Source organism: Meleagris gallopavo, chromosome 2 (genome assembly GCF_905368555.1).
Source record: "Meleagris gallopavo chromosome 2, MGAL_WU_HG_1.1, whole genome shotgun sequence".
In the NCBI taxonomy this organism is placed as follows: domain Eukaryota; kingdom Metazoa; phylum Chordata; class Aves; order Galliformes; family Phasianidae; genus Meleagris; species Meleagris gallopavo.
In genome coordinates this window covers 873,491-891,413 of record NC_139405.1, presented here as the reverse complement: position 1 = coordinate 891,413, position 17,923 = coordinate 873,491, and the positions used below count along the sequence as shown (strand labels likewise).

Genomic DNA, 17,923 nt, shown 5'->3' with positions numbered 1-17,923 from the left:
GCACCTATACACGCACACACGTGCACACATGATTGCATACCCATGCTCCTGTGATTTCCCAGCTAAACCTGTGCTGCCTGGGGCCCTTAGCAGAACAGCTGATTCCACCTCATGGCCTGAGGAGGGAAAGCCAAGCAGTGCTGAGCCCCGTAGAGCATTTTGGGGGCAGCAAGCTGGGCCCGCTGCTCCCTGATTTGTGGCAGCCACTTGCCACCCTCAGCTGTACTCTGTGCTGGTGATGTAGGGTCACACATGGCCAGGTAAGAATGCCCGTTGTGTTTGCACTACACTGGGCTGCTTTTTTCATTCATTGTTGAGCATTGCAGGGGAAAAGCTCTTTTGTGTGTAAATAACTATTAGATGCTTTTTTTTTTTTTTTAAAGCAAAGAAAATTCATAAAATAAAGCAGACAGAATTCATTTATATGAAAAATAGAGGGATTAAACATAGCCAATAAATTATAATAAACTGTCCGCAGCGAACAATGCCACCAGATGACCATAATGGAGATCCAGTGCTCTCGTGCTTTTATTAAAAGAACAAAGCACTGCAATTAAATGTAAAATCCAGTAATATGTCATCGTACCTTAAGCATCCTTTTCTCATTCATTGAACACTGTCCTCTGATTTAATTGAAGCCTCTGGCCCCTTTGAGACGGCAATAGTTCTCACTCTAGGCCAAGTTTAGCATTTCATTATTTAGTAATCTGAGATGGAGTCATGCTATTGACTCTCAAGCAATCCTCTTTGCTTCTTATAACAAAAAGGATGCCCACAGAAATAATTGATACCACATTCTCCTCTCTTGTAAATCGTCCCTCAGTGGATTGCAAGAAGAGGTTTTTGATTTAGTCTTAAGAATAACAAAAGTTGGGTATATTTTTCACTGATGACCCCCATATGACATGTCCATAACCCCTTTCACAACAGGAATGTTGGCCTAAAGGCATTTCAGCAGCTAAAATGAGTGACTAGAGGCTTTCCAGGTTTTGTCATATATTTTCAGTGGATAAGTGATGCCTTCCTGCCGGAAAGCCATTTCTTTCTATAGAATAACACACGCAGACCTGATCTTCTCTGGAGCTGGCAGTGCCAGTGCCTCATCGAGGCAATCAGCCACTGAGGCAGATTCACTGAGATTTTGCAAGCTGGCAATGGGCTGAAGCAGCATGGGGCACATGCTGCAGAGCATGGATACAGGGCAAGTGACCAGGACTCAGTGTGTCCCAGTGCTGAGAGTGGCATCAGCGACTCCTGGCCCCGCAGCAGTCAATCTGTGGGGAGAGGCCTCTGCCGGCTCTGCTGCTGGGGATGAGCTGGGTCCCACTGCTTCTCTGCAGGGAAAGGTACCGGTCTGTAGGATGGCCTCAGCACCCAGAAAAGCCAGCTCCCCAGATGCCTCTTGCTGAATGTGTAGGGGACAAGGAGACACAGTTTGCGCTGGTGATTTGTAAGAGGCAATAATGCACTGAAGAAGGCAAGCTCTCACCGAGAGAGTTTGAAGACCCATGCCCAGGAGGCAGAAAGGCCTCTAGAAACCTGTGCCATTGCCACCAAGCATTTCAAGCATGACACCTGGCTGGGGGAGAGTCCCCACAGCAAACCCTCATCACTGCCAAGGACGTCAGAGGGAATCACACAGATGTGTGGGAACACATCTCTCAGAGCTGCGCCTTGTGGCCCAGACCTATGCCCTCACTCAAACTCAGCCGCATGTAACTCTGTACAGTCCATTTGCTATGTTAAATATTTCAAATTTTAGAATGTCGGGGTTACAGCCAGAACAATGAATGATAGGGGTAAGACTTTAATTCAGGCAGTCCTGCGAGAGGCATGGGGAAGGGGGAGAAACACCCCATGACTATACTTGGAGAGTTATTTGACTGCAGGACCAAATCCTACCAGGGCAGTGTCAGTTGTTTTGTTTGTTTGCTTCTCTCCTCCCCGTACTCAAATTACCTCCAGGTCCTGAGATCCATTAGACTAATTAATATTAAGAACATATGCATATGCAGATTAGGCCACAGTGCCCATATATTTTACTTTACACGACAGCTTGAAGTGTAGTTGCATGAGTCAATCAAATGCCATAAATTTGCTAAGCACAAGAGATCATTAATATTAATTGGGGCCTGGGCACTGTGCAGTAGCCCATGCCACCATTAGAAATGGACCCTTTGCTTTAATTGTTCAGCAAATTTTTTTATTATTATTATTTTTTAATCAGCACTTATGTCGTGTTTAAAATATGGGTTTTTTTTTCTAGGTAGCCTTCAGAACAGTATCCGAATTGTATTAAAAAATACAGAGCAGACCTTTTCTAAGACAGATGGCACACAATGAGGTTAAAAAAAGTATCTCGAGATCCAACCAGCAAGAACAAAAAAAAAATTGCTTGCATTGTTGTTTTCATTATCTTGCTTCTGTCATTTCATGAGCTTTGTATCTTGCAAGGAAAGAAAGAAGGGAGAAAAACTGTGAAATTAATCTTTTGTGCATGGCCTGATAAAGAAGAGACATGCTCAGACAAAAGATAGACTGAGAGAAGGTACCGTGATTGATGACTAAAGTAAAGGTGTCAGAAGAGTATTATGTAAATTATGGGAGGCACAGACCATTGAGGAGAGAGAGGGAGGGAGAGGGGAAGCCAGAGAGAGAGAAAGGACTGCAGAGTCGATGTCACCACGATGCCGGTCCCCCAGCGCCCATTCCGCGCCATCTCTCATCTCCCAGACAGCTTGCTCACCTTTGATTTGGTTTGCACAGCGTAACAAAGGAGGAAAAGCTGTCAGTATTGGCACGAGCACAGCCCGAAGTGGCACTTGGTCTCACGGCGTCTGACACAAGTGGGCAAGGTGGGAACTTTGAGGAAGGTGACCTCAGCACTTCTGTGCGTCAGTGGTGACTGGGAGCCTGTGAGATGCTGTGTCAGAATCCTGCAGAAGGGCCCAGGTCTCTGTGCGTTTCACACTTGGCTCTATGACCCAGTTCGTGCCCAGCCCGTGGCACACTGACAACCCTGACAGTCCTTACAGAGCAGTGGGCACTGCCTGCTCTGTGCCCACATCCTTCAGCCTAGTCCATGTGCACACCACACCCAAGCAGACAGAAAGGCAGGGGCCGTATCTTTGTCATGATTCAATTTGATCGCTGGCTTTTATTCAAAAACTTAGTTTTCCAAAGTGAAAAGCAACTGTAAATGGTTCATCTATCACATCCATGGTGAGAAGTGAAAGAAGCGCTGAAGGGGAAAAGAATGCCAAACTGGTGTGGATGCAGTGCCCCATTGTACCCCACACACTCCGCCTGGAGCTCCTAGTGCAGGGTACCTCCTACACATTCACTAGGTACCCCAACACCCACCTTTAGAAAAAAAACACATTTTCTCCCCATTTAATTTTTCTTTTTTTTTTTTTTTTTTTGACTATTTTTGTGCCAAGAGCGCAACAGTTGGAAAAATGTAAGATTAAAAAGTGGCAGCTATTTCTATAACATCAATTTGTCCCCTAAAGAGTGAAACGATAAAATGAGTGAAAAAAAAAAAAAATAGATGTCCTGGGCACCAAGCTCTGTGCAAATCAGTTTTTAAAGTATCAGTGAATTCACATTTTAAAGAATACTTTAGTTTGCAAGATTGAAATTCTTTTTAAGAAGAAACTCTCAAAGGAAGTTGTCATTTTAGGCTGCACAAACCCAAACCCTTCCAAAATCAGGTGCTTAGAAAAAAATTGAAGCACTATAATAATTTAAATTGTTCCCCTTTGCACATGCCCAGAACCCAAATCCCTTCTCTAACTGAAGTGCTTATATAAAAATTTGACAGCTCTTATAATTTTAAATTGCTCTACACTGAGTATGCCCAGAACCTTGATCACTTCCAAATTCAAGGGCTTATAAAAATTTGAAGCACTCCAATAATTTTAAATTGCAATGCACAGTGCAGAGTGATTTAAAATTATTGGACTGCTTCAATTTTTTTAAAAGGTCTTCAATTTGGAAGTGAGTCAAGCAGCATTCTAATACAGTAGTTTAAGACATACTGTACTGATCTAAAATTTACCATCTAAAAATAATGAAAATTAAACCAAACGTACTATTTTAAAAGTGTGGATGGTTTTCCCAAACACACCTGGGAAACACAGTAAACCACAACACCAGGCAGCTTAGTCTTTCCTGTCAAAAAGTTAAGTGTGAAGAGTGAAGGAGGGGATGCTCGAGAGGAAACCACAGCTGCAAGGCCAGTCCTGGCACAAAGGCTGAACAGCACAAGAAGACCACATAGGGAAAGCACAGACAGCCAGGCTACGACAGAATGGGAGGCTTGGTGCTATTGGGAGGGTCAGTGCTCATGCTGCAGGAGCCCCACTGGTGGCATGGCCGCAGCCATCTCTGTGCACACAGAGTGAAGCATGCTCACCAAATCACATCCTCTGGGCTCGGGAGGCACAGAGTAGCCATCCTGGTGGAGTGCCCCTGGCAGAGAGCCATATCTAAGACTGGACAGGGCTGCTGAAAGCAAGGGCTGGGCTTAGATTGTCGACAGAGATATTGGTTATAGACCAGCGTGTTTTTGGATGGTGTTCCTGTTTCCTCCCGAGCCATATGCTTTCCAATGAGGATGCACAGTACGTTGTCCCATGCTTACTTCAAAGAACTGACTCCCAACTGCTTGTTCATGAAGAGTGGACATACAGAACTTTCGCTAACGTTAGGCACTGCGTCTGAAAGTCTTTTTGGCAGCTATTCATTTCCTTCAAAATGTTGCCCATTTTTGGAGGTGGTTTAAACTAATAAGCTGTTTCAGATCACAATTGGTATTTCTGTTGTGTATACGTAATTTGAATGGTGGGAGGGAAGGAGGCAATGCAGTTTAGCAGGCTGGAAGACTTCTTGTGTTCCAGAAATGCAAGTCTTTTCTCAGGAGTGAACTTTAAGCATTACAGAGTTTCTTCAAAAAAATCAGTTTTGACATCCTGAAATAGGGAAGGAAAAAGCTGGAAGTCACCACATTTTCCATGCATTCATGAACATCTTGCAATGTAAAAGTGTCACACAACAGGGGCCGGGCTCTATTTCATCTTATAACAAGTTGGGAATCTTGCCTATTTGCAGCTTATTTAGTCTGTTTGATAACAGGGACACCATGTCTTTGGCTGCGAGCTTCATTTTTAAGCCGGAGTCTTGTGGCCTTCTCTGTTGTCTTTTGTTTCTATTAAGTCAGGGCTCACAGGAGATGACAGAAGGATTCCTTATGCCTACCTCCAGGGCAATCAAGGAGACTTGTTAAATTTTTATTATTATCTATTCAAAATGAGCATTCTTGGACAAAAAGAGAGATGGCATCTAGGGCAGCGCAGTCTCTAATGTGAATTACCAGCAGAGAGAACCTGTGGAAGCCTGAATTAGCCAGAGTGAGTAGAACAAGTAGGGAAAGTTTGGGCAGAAATGGTGAATAGGGATGTTTACGGAATTGAAGGGTCTCTTTTAGTATCGGAACCAGCTAAAGGAGAAGAAAAATGACTCTGCAGAGGAGGAGAGTCCCTGGATAGGAAGCCCTAGGACAGCCTGGGAGCACTTCCTGAGTAGCTGAAAGATATTTTCACCTGAGCCATGCTACTCACTCATCTGCATCCAGCAATGTGAGCTCTTTCACAGTCAAAAATGCTCTATTAAAGACACATTATAACTTTTCCTTTTCTGTTCGAAAAGCATTTTTGTCATTTTTTATTTGCATCTCTCTGGTCAGAATAATTTGTTCTACAGGGCAAGGTCAGAGCAAGAAGTCCCTGTCACAGCAGGATAAAGATAAATTATGTCCGCTGATGATCCTACACCATCAAAGTGCACTCTTACACAATAGAGTCATGATTTATCATATAAGAAGTATCTGCTTTGAAAAAAAAAAATGGTGCAAAGAGGTTTTATTCAATAGGCTATAATGGCGAGCTGTTATGGTCTATCAGGTGGATAATGTGCATCTTAAAATACTGTGTAAATACATATTTCTATAATAGCCTGTTACATTTCCAAAGGAGCCGCTGCAGACTGCATTTGGAGTGAGAAGGAGCTCACAGGAGATGGGCTCTGGCACTTTTTCCCTCAGCAGGAGGTGGGCAATGACAATTCCTCCTAAATTAGAGAGGAAAAATATTATTTTCTGATTCACGTGAACAATAAAAAACAATGGGAAGCAGCACAAAGAGAACTCTGACTAGGAGGAAGGGAGGTAAGTGTTAATGTGACGAGAGCACTGAGAGAGATTTGCTCTCTCCTACAGTCAACAGATTTCCGTGGATCCCAACCGAGATGGCAGCATTACATGAATGTCCTCCACATTTTCTTCCCAAGAACTGATTGAATTATTTGTTGTGAATAAAATTCACAGGAGCTTTGATCCTGAAAATACCTGTGTATAAGAGCAACCAGACACCTGAGAGCAGGACTTTTCTTATCGCACCCACATATCCTGAAGTATGACAGAGATATTAATTACTGAAAAGTAGTTATTAACATGAAACTGAATTGGACAGTTTTTCTGGCTTGCAAAATTCTGTGTAGTACTGCCAGCCACTAGTAGCATGTTACCTGTGATCCACGTCAGACAGACAGTATTGGTATCTCAACCACAAGGAGTTTCACAGCAGTGAATAAAAATCCCAAACTGAAATAACACACAGGTGGAGTTCTTAGAATGTGCAAAGTTCCTTCCCACTGACTGAACAGGGCTACAATGGCCCAGAAACAAAAGCAAGGTGATCAGATGTTTCTGTTTAAAAAAGGCAAAGAACTTGCAACTTGATTCATATACCTCTGCTTCCACCATAGAAGATGACAAGACCCCATGAGGCCGTGATGAAGAGCTGCAGTCCTGCAGGCACCAGCACAGCCTGACATGCAGCAAGGCTTCCTTCCCTGCAAAGCTTCGAGTGATGCCTCTGCAGCGCTGACACGGGCACCTTGGCCGACCAGAAGTGCAGACTGACTGCCAACCAGCACACTGTACTTCTCTGCCTATTTGCCCTTATTTTGGTATTTACATTCCATGCCATCCCTCTTGCAAAGCACATATATAATCTTTTATTGTAGTGCTGGAAAAAGATTCTCTATTATTTGCAATTATTTCCTAATTTGGCCAATATGAGAGGTTATTGCTGCTGAGAAGAATGAACAAAAGCATATCTAAGGCAAATAAGTGCTAGTAGTAAAGTTTAAAAAGAGCAGAGATGAAGATTAATAACCTCAGAACTCAGAGCCCAGAGGACTTGAAACCAGTAACAAGATGTTATGGAGCAAGAGAACAGAGCCAGGGAACTTTTGTTATGGTACCCAAAGCCACACACAACTTCTCAGGCCATGAGCATTCCCTGTGAATCAGCCCTGATGTCAAGGAAAAAGGGGTGATTTGTGATATTTTTTTTCCTACAGAGTTTCAGGTGAGCATGTTTTCTGATGTAGCTGAAAGAAATGCGGGGAGCACACGCACGTAGACCCTGAAGGCTTTCAAGTACAAAAACAAGGGTTGCCGTGTAAGGTGGAAGCAAAGCAGTCTGGATTGACAAAGGGCCATGAAGTCAGTGGGAGTTCCTCAGCTGAACCCAGGGCTTTGGCTCGTGCCCTGAGCAGGTGAACAGCAGTTGTACCACCACACTGAACGTTGACTGTCCATATGGGAAAGGGGCACATGTGGAAAGGGAAGGCCACGATCCCAACACCCTGAAACTGCGTGTGAGCTCTGATCTCTGCAACCATCGCATCTTGCCCCACTGCAGTAAAAACAAAGGAGGACACTCTGCAGACAGTTGGCAGATGTATGAGCTCGCACAAACACAAAAAAGAGCACAACCTTCAGAACCACAGACACTGCTTGTGAAAAGGCACCAGCACAAATGTTTGCACCCGCGTAACGGCTGCCGATATCGGGGGGTAAAGCAATTAGGACTCACCACTGAGTTAACAAAGGCAATGGAGAGATGATTAAAAATACTTTGCTAAGGAGAAAACAGTTTTAGTCACATGCATACTGAGATGTCACCATTTAATAAAATGACAAAAACTATCTATCACATATGCATGAACACAGAACAATATAAAGAGGTTAACAGAAATTGATGGCATCCCAGCTTTAATTTTACACTGAATCGGAGTCTTTGGTGATTGAAATAGACAAAGATGTATAGGGTTATCTTGTTGAAGAGGCTTTGCTAATTACTGGCACTTGTCATTTCTCCATAGCTTTATCTAAGTCAGGAAGGCTAACTAGCTCTTTTTCCCCAGCGTGCATTGTTTGTTCAGTAGGCTTTGTGCTGAGAAAGCTTTTTTCATAACTGCACCTCATTATTAACGGGTTCATAAATAAATGAGTCCTAATATTTTCCTCGGTTAGCATTTATGATAGGGACATTTGGACTACAAAAGATTACACTTGTCTTTAATAAAAATAGGCACTTACACATGAAGCCTATTAGGGCCCTTGTTATGCTAAAGAGGAGGAAGAGGAGGCAGAAAAGGGGAGGGGCGGGGTTACAAAAACAGGCTTTATACCACTACCATGTTTTTTGTGTGATTCCAGAAGCTATTTATTATCTTACATTAGCTAATTATGGCCCTAACCTGAAATGGATTTCTGGATTGCATACTCTACACTGCGGTGAGCCATGCTGTGCACTCCCAAACCAACACAGCAAACACTACAAACCAGCAAATGCTTCTAGACCTGCACAAATAGCCAGACAAGAGTGAAAGTGAGCTGCCTGGGAGCTGACCCTGGGTGGCCATGCCCCTGCAGGTCTGACACCTTTGGATCTGGAGTCATGGTTCAGCACGCTGCACAGCTCAAGATTGGGAAAAGCCAGGAACTGGATACGAGGTGGGGAGAGTGGCGCTGGAGGGATCAAGACAGTGGTAAGGCTACATGAAGGTCCCTGGGCATCTCCTGCATCTAAACACCAAAATTTTGCCATTCTCTTGTATTCTTCTCGGACTTGGTCTCAGCTGGGGTTGATCCCAGTTAAACCTCAGCACTTGTTCACCAATGCTGCAAAAAAAAGCCCTTAAAATAATTAAATAATTACATCAATTCCTTTCAGAAGAGAGGACATCTTCAATGTTGCCAACAGGTTTAGAGCATCTCGTGACTCAAATAATGTTCTCTATTCATTAGTTATATTAACACTCCTTTTGTTAGCTATTTATAGAGTGCTCTGTACACTTCCTCACACTTAATCTTTTCAGAAATAACTTCAGAGCAAACAAGCTGTAATGAATGATTCAAGACACTGGAAATGCATCTGGCTGAGACCACAAAACTTTGTCTTTCTTTTAGAAAGTAATCATCTGAAGGCGAGCACATCAGGAAGCGTGTAGTGCAGTCTACTAAAGAGCCAGCTTGTCTGGCTTTGTGAGACAGGTTTGGAGACTCAAAAGCATGTATAACATTTGGGTTTGTTTTTCTAACTAGTTGTGGCTTTCACTTTTTTCTTTTTTTTTTTTCGTTTCATCTAATGCTAAATTCATTTAAATCAAAAAATCATTTAAATATATTGGGCACAGGCTTTTCTCTTAAATCGATGTGAAATACACAAGACCAATTTAATCACAAAAGTACCACTTCCTTCAGGATGTCAGTAATTCTCAAAATTGCTTCAGATATTTGCTGGATATCAGAAATGGGTAATGCAGCATTTTAAGTGGCAGAAATGCATTAGTACTATGTAAGTACATGGTCCTTAATGTACTAATCTCAGCAATATGTGTAATGAGAACTTTCAGTAACACTTTATTTTAAGTGTCCTCTGAGAAATGCTAATTTACAATGAAACACCTATGGAAGTACATGTGACATCTATATGAATACCAAATGAATTCATTTTGATCAATGCTATTACAATGAATATGCTATGAATTCACAATGATAGGGTGTTTAAAGAATTACCACATTTTCCTTTAATATTACATATGTTTTGAAGATTAGTGTAGATTAAAAACCACATTACGTGTTCAACAGGGGGTATGTATGGTATGCACTGTTTAAAACATGTTTGCATCATGTAAAACACTGCAAAAAGTACCTGGTAGTAGTGGACTGTATTCTATCCTCAGTCCTGGTAACAGGATCTGTTGAGTTCAGCGAGTTCCTGGGCTTGCATTTAAGGGCAGAACCTAGCACAGTGGGCTAGACTGGGTATTCACTGCTCACTCAGCCATGGGATTACTCACCTGCCAAAAAAAAATGGTGGTATAATCTAGTAGACAGTATTTTCGCATGCAAGAACAACACGACTTGGGCATTGCAAAAAAACTAGTGAGCCCTTCTAAAATCTGGCCATTAATGTCATGAAAGGAACCACTAGAACTTGAGAGCTTTGCAAACATGACCCTTAGCCGAAGTGCCAGAGAAGGGGCCCACTGTTGTCCTCACCGAGAAGCTTTGGAGCAATGCACAAAACAGGGTGCAGAGAACATGTTCTGAATACAGTTAGGTTTGGAGAATGTGGGAAACAAACATGGTCAGAAGATAGCAGCCAGAAAAAGGCACTGATCACTTCTGTATGTTTGTTGCCACCTTCCCATGGGAGCTGGCTGCCATTCCTGTCACAGCTCAATTTAGGACAGGTTCTGGCCGCAGGATGTAAATATTCCTTGTGCACCACAGCTCTGCAGGCAGAAGGGGAGAGTTTTCCACAAACGGGTCTAGAAACTGCTGCAAGTCTGTCTGCAGACTCTCATAGCCAGTTACAGCTATACTCTGAGGTACTTGCTGTAGTTTCACTTCACTTCAAAATCCCACAAACTTTTATACCTATGTATACATATACAGCAGTGGTGTCTTTCTCTAAATACAACTGTGTTTAGTAAAGATCAGTAGCAGTGGCAACTGGTCTCCCTTAAAGCACTGGGCTGTTTCTTACTGTTGCACAACACCCCTGGCTGTATTTACGCAGGATCATTTCCTTTTACATCTGGCGGGAGCCCTATTTACTGGTAGATGCCAATAAGCAATTGCACTAATAAAGGTGCAGCACCTGCCAGAGCAAAGGCTGAACCAGCAGTACGTGTTGGCTGAGCGCTGAGATCCCACTAATTGCAGTGGCTGGCCTCTGCCTGGTCTGTGGGGCATCCAGAGCTCTCGGCAGCGATTCACATGGCTTGGAGAAGATACAGGAATCTCCCTGAAGCATGAGGATCCCTTCACACCCAGCATCAAGTACTTCCTGTGAGATCCTCCCTGCACTCCCCAAGCTTCCCAGCACTGAGCAGAGCTCAGCAACTTGCTGCTGGAATCACCACACTAGCCATGATTTTCACATGCCGTGCAATGACCACCTGGCCCAAAGAGGTCCTCTGAGCTCCTCCAAGCTCCTTATGTCACAGTAGTAGAGAATCATGGAAAGGCTCGAGTTACAAGGAACCTTAAAGATCATGCAGTTCCAAGCCCCTACCCTGGCACCGAGACTACTGCGTGGCCATGTGTCCAAGTAAATCTACTTACACAAGCACGTGGAATTGCTGAAAGCAGGCTTGCCATCTTCCCATATCAGAAGGGATTGTTGCTTTGACCAGCAATCAGAAATTTAATGAAATCATGGAAGGGATCCTGAACTGTTGCATCTGTGATGGCACGAGCACGTGCAGCAAAGCATGTCATCTGTCATCAGAGAAAGTGAAAAGGGACTGCTGAGATTGTTTGGTATTTACATTTAACTCATTCTTTTAATTTAGACAAGAAAGCAGGGGCCACATCTCAGAAGGATAGTAAAAGAAAACAGCATTTCATTTGTCAGTCACTAGGATAAATAACACAAATAAGGAATGAACTTCAGCTAAAAAGTTTAAAATCTGATTTAGAATAATAATACCATTAATACCATTTCTCGCACTGTTTGCCCATATGGGCCACATGTCTTTTGGCATGAAGTTGGCACTACAAGATAAACCTAAAATTTACGTTTTGTTTAATCAGTACGAGTCTGGAAATCAGATACCGAAAGAAGAGAAAAAAAATAGTTGTAAAATGGTCAAGTTTTGTGGGAAAATTGCCTCAGAATGAAATTCTGCCCTTTTTCTTCGACTCCAAGAAGTCATTACCATCTGACAGCTGTTTAGTGGCATATGTGTGTTGGTGGTACCAGTCCAATTCCTAGTGGGCAGGTGTCTGCATCACAAAAGCCACCATCACAATTGGCACTAATTGGCACCCTTGCTGGCAACGTAGACACAGAAAACAAGGATTAGATGGCACAGAGATCAAATTATGCTGTCACCACAAAGGTGATCCCCTTTGGGCTAGGAGGGCCTGTTGGCAGGACAGTGCGGGAAGTTTGCACTGCCCAGGCTGCTGGCAGCAAGGCACGTTTCACAGCCACTCTCTTTCATTTTGCACTTTCAGCTGAATTTCAAAAACAAAAAAGAAAACGCCAATACCCAAACTCATAATTCAAACAAGTCAGAAAATTCCCTCTTAATTTGGACAGATTCTGGCCAATACAAACTCGCTATCTTATGCTGATAGTCTCCATATTGCTCTGCTTTGGTATCAGTATATCAGATGTCTGTCTTTGTATGTTTTTCTTTTTTTTCCTTTTTTTTTCGGGAACAGTGTGCAAATTCTGTGATTTTTCTAAGTATAGGGTGCAAAATACCCTGGAAAATAAGGGGGAGGAGGAGTGTCTTATAGCTCAGCAAGCTTTACGAGGATACTCTCTTAGTTATTGAGATGAGTTGAATAATTGTCCACTAATTTATACACCAGTGAAACTAGCCTGTTGGCAAGTCCACAATTAATGCGAATGCCAAGTGGGATTGCAGCTTTGTTTCATCTAGGAAAACACTTAGCTGAACAGCAGCTTTCCCAGATGAAAATGTGTCTGTCTTTAAACTTGCAACAGAAGCTGGCATTTCTTCGGTCCCATTCACTCTATCATTATGATGCATTATACAATGTAATGATGTAATATGCTGGAAAGCTGAAACGCTATCTCTTTGCCAAAAATAATAATACAAAAAGTGTACAATTATTTTCATCTATGAAAGCCACTCTCTCTGCCATCTCCCGCTCCCCACTCAAAGAGAAAGCTTCCCTAATAGCGGATCATCTCTTTCTGCTTGCGAATTGAACGTGAACATGAAGAGGGGGATGCCAGCTCGGCCATGCTGAGTTACAACTTGCAGAGATGTAAACATTTCCACTACGCAGTGCCTCTGTTGCCTTCTTTCTAACAGCTTTCCCCCCATTCACAAGCCTCTTCTCTGAGGGATGCAGTCCAGGGCCCAGCAAGACAACATTACTGCAGTCAGAGAAGGACCAGCATTTGGACTTCAGATGATGGATTAAAGCTGGCAGGAATTTTTCAGGTCTGCTCATACCACTCCTTAATCACCCAAGCCAAGAAAGTATCACACTCACATATGCAGCTGCATATATGATGCAAGTTCAGGCTTCAGACAGGGGATGTGACTTGCCCTGGCCATGGAAAAAGCAGTGAGGAAGCAGGAGCAAAACACAGAGCACTTTAGATTAAGTACCTGCTCTGCCATTTTATCTCTTGTTGGCTTACATGGGGTTCACAAAGCCCCAGCAACCCAACATCCTCTATGTGCAGAGCCTCTAAATCAATACCTTCTGGCCTTCAAGGCCCTCCCACAGTACAGCTGTTAATACCCCACCCCAAAATTTTCTGAGTGACACAGCTGGGCTTGGTGAACAGTACAGAAACAGAAGTCCATGCAGAGACGTGTTTTCCTCTAATAAAAGCAGGAAAACCTTGGCACTGCTGCATTTAGCTGAGCATATTCACCCCTGGAGTCTACACACCAACATAAGTGTGTGACTGCAACACAGAGCTGGAAATCCCATTTGCCAACATTGGCCCTGGAAGCCCAGAGTCAGCACTGGATGACACACGGCTTTGGATGGGGCTGTGCCATCCCTTGGGCCCAGCTGACCAAAGGCAGCTGCAGGGGGAGGGCACACCCAGGAACAGTATGAGCTGTCCCACAGCAGCAAAAAGCCATCCAAATCTGCCTCACATCAAAGTCACATTAGCCTCCAGACCGGCAGCTCCCAAGGCAGGGACTGCCACCGTGGCAAAAGCCACCCGTGGTGGTTCAAGGGCAGAGTCAGCCCCAAGCAAAATCCCAGCCCACGCCAGGAGCTAAGGATGGCTCTTCAGGAGCAGAAGTAGAAACTTGAGGGACAGCAGGGCGGCGAGGAGAAGCCACCAGCAGTGGGGTCAGAGACAAGAGTCATGCACCGCGCATGGCTCAGCCGCAGCTCTGCCAGCCAGAGTGCTCTGCTCCTGCAGTGATGCACAATGGCACGGTAAGTGCGTCTTAATCATACAATAAAGTGTTAGCTCTGATTAGAAGAGAAAGATGAATTTTTCTGCTAAACCAGGGTAACCCTAAAAGCGTGTTAACGTGAAATACTAAACAAAATGCTACTCATCTATAATAAATCTTATTACACATTTTGGCAATTTTACTACCAACATACTGAAGGTTTCAAGCAATGTTTGAAAATAGAAATCTTAAATTGAATCATTGTTGCATGAATATATGCAAAATATTCATTTCTAGCACTGTGAGGGTTGAGTGCTTTTAAATTGGAGAAATCACTCATGACTTCACCTTTTCATGCAAGATAAAGTTGTATGTGGTAACATCATTACAATGTCATGAAAGGAGTGGAAATCATACAACAGTTCTGCCTAAAGCTAATATACAAAAAAGTACTTCTATATTTTTCAATATTGTTCAGTATTTAAAGGTGCAGTACAAGGCTTTAAATATATAAAAAAAATCATTAGGCTTCAGATGTCAGCACGGCCTTCACTGAGTGCTGAGACTAATAAAATCATTGATGAGATCTCTTTAATATTTAACAGAATTCATGTCCTAGGTATCAGGCTATTTTCAACTCCGGTCTCTGTGGAGGGAACTAAATATAGAAATTTTTTAAAAAGCAAACGATTTATGTGGTAGTCATTATAGATTTTTTTTAACAAGGGCTCTAAAATTAAACTATTTACTCAATAATGCTGTCATAACAATAGCAAAAATGCTACGGCATTTAAATAGAGTTTCCTATAAATCCTTTAGCAGAAGATTACTTCAAAAGTATGTATCCCTTTTACACACATTATAACAATCAGTAAATTCAATCAGTGCAAATAGATGAGCGCGTTTCACAAGGAGTTGCCGCACCATGAATTGCCAATATATAGTTCAGGAGATTACCAGAATCTTAAAGATGCTTTAAAAAGTGGGAAAAGAACAAGCTGTGCTTATATACTTTTTTTTGCCTTTTCATCCCAGTGAAAAAAAAAAATAATAATAATTAATTAATTAATTTAAAAAAAATTACACCTGAAATTCAGCCTTGGAATTGGAAGCTACATTAAAAAAAGCTCAGGCTGAGGTTTAACTACATTATTTTTTATAGCACATCTGTGGGGGGAAAAAAATCACTGGATAAAGCAATCTGCCAGCGCCGGGTTCAGCGTTACCCCTGGCCAACAGCAGTGGTGAGCTGCAGCTCAGCCCCCTCTGAGGTACAGCCATAGGGAGCCCACTCTCAAGTCCAACCCATTGTGGAAATCCTCCATCTTGCAAAATAAAGATGCACACCACTCCCTTTGGGTGTAAGTCAGCCCCAGCCTGCTTTCTCGTTTCCCTTAAAACTATATGGCGAGGATGTGCCAACGAAACAAACTATTGGATGGTTTTAATCCATTGATTACTGACAAGACGAATGAGATTCCTTCAGCCTAATGCTCCCTGCTACTCAGAGACTCTCTTTTTGCAGATATGTGGATTTTGAAATGATGGATCATAATAGCAGAGCTGGTGCCTATGAATGGGGATTGCAAACACTTAATATTTCAAGAGAAGTGTGTGCAACATGATCCAATCGCTCTGAAAAATGTACAAAATGGAAATATATAAAGAAAGCAGCTGGCATGAAAGAATAAACAAAAAATATTGATAAAACTCTGTGTGGATTAGGCCAAATTTATTCATGTTGCATTTGAATAGTCTCATCTGTATTTATGTGCGCTCACACCTATGCTCAATACACAGAAGATCTCTCACCTCATTGCAGCACTGCACTGAAGGAGGCTCCCCATGAGCAGCACGGTTTCAGGCACTGCAGAGCTGGCACAAGTACACCAGCCCCACAGTGCCTGCAAGGAGCTCAGCACTTGGCCCAGTCTCAGTGTCAGGTAAGGACATCCTATGTTAAACCCACGAGGGACAAGGTTGTGGTGAGTGACATGGGAAACCAGAGCACTGTACCCCCACCCTTCTGTGCCACCAGCAGCAGCTGCGGTTGTAACACAAGGTTTTTCCTCTGCTCATTCACAGCTGTCCATGAAGCTCCCTTCCTCCTCCCACCCCCAGCAGCCTCCCACTGCCAAGGTGCTCACCACAACAAGCTCTGCTGGTTTGTCACTGCGCATGTGGCTCTTCCACCTGCCCTGAACAAGAAGGAGCAGAGCAGTGCTGTAGCACCACATTCCCCAGGCAACACCATTACCATCTTCTGCTGGCACTCTGACTGCTAGCTGACAGCCACTTGCGGTGGGTTTCTGTGGCAGGATGACAGCTACTTGTCCAGCAGCTTTATGGTTGAACAGGTTGGGGTCAGCATGCCGGGCAGCAGCATCCCCATCACTACACCTCCATCCAGAAGCAGCGCAGAGATCCAGAACTTTCTCACAGTGTGCTGCCATTCACAACCCAAAGCTCTGGGAAGCAGTGAGAGGTTTTCAAAAGAGGTACAAATTTCACTGGAGCTGACAGATCAGGAGAGGATACCTAACGTCCAACTCAGCTACAGGCAGAGGTTTTATCTGGGCTTTTCCCACGCCTGTTTTGCTCCTCTCTCACTTTGTCAGCCTGTGTCTGCTCACAGTCTCAAATTCCAAACCACCCTGTGGGCTGAATTTCCCAGATTTACACGCCACTATGATCAAATTCAGTTGCTTAATAAAGGCTGCAGTAATGAGCCTGGGATATTTTTTCGCTTGCTGGATTCCTAACTCACATAGTATGAAGCAGCCTGGCGCTTCGCACGCGCACACACAGCGAAGAGGTGGTTTGATCAGCAGCAGCTTTGCTCTTGGCACGGGGCAGGGGCACTCTGGTTTCCCGAGCAGGTGGACCACCTGACAAGCAGCAGGTAGCCTCTCTTTTGACTACCGCGTTTTAAATCAGGGCTGTTTGGCAATTCATTAGTGTCTGCTAACTGTTAAACACAGGAAAGTTCAGAAGCACGCATATGTTTCTCTCCCTGCCTCCCAGGCGGTCGCTGTTCCAGGCAGCAACCTTTTTGCTCCCTGCATCAGGACTCGCACACTTCCCGTGGCTACGGCAGCAGTTCCTCACCAGGTGCCGGCGCTGGAGCTGTGGTCTCTGAAGAGCAGCAAATTCCATATGCTGATCTCCGGCTTTGTGCATGCCATTCGTTTCTCCTTGAAAGTTTATCACCGGAATTATTGAAATGTACACAAATGTCTGTGTTTGAAGGTGAAATTTGGTGGAAAAATAAAGATATAATAGGATCCTTTCTTATATAATTTCCTGGTGCGATGTCTGTCTAAAAAATGAAGTGAAATTACATGATGTCAAAAAATCATGTTTCAAAATGATTGACAATATGCGAGTGTTTTGCATTGTGAAACGAGGTGGAAAATTTTAATTGCGTGATGGAACGACATAATATTTATTAGAACCTTGTAACCACACTGGATTTCAGTGAAGAGGACACAATTTTAAATTTTATATTAATACTTCAGGCTAAGTCTTAAATGAACACAGAGAAGAAAAATTCCAACTCGGAACCTGTGAATAATATTTAACCTCCAACAGTAAAGTGGCATCTACAGAGTAAGCACATCACTGTAGTGACAAAAAGATTCCCTTG

At 43.3% G+C, this 17,923-nt stretch overlaps 1 long non-coding RNA gene across 2 annotated transcripts; it reads left to right on the top strand.

The window, feature by feature from the left end:
* Nucleotides 1–14,031: 14,031 nt before the first annotated feature.
* Nucleotides 14,032–17,556, top strand: LOC146544837 (uncharacterized). Of its 2 annotated transcripts, none has more exons than XR_014881745.1 (3): nt 14,032–14,317; nt 16,100–16,220; nt 17,302–17,556. It is a non-coding gene; the product is annotated as an uncharacterized LOC146544837 (long non-coding RNA). The 2 variants fall into 2 exon arrangements; XR_014881746.1 differs by having other exon boundaries at nt 16,363–17,556.
* Nucleotides 17,557–17,923: the final 367 nt, after the last annotated feature.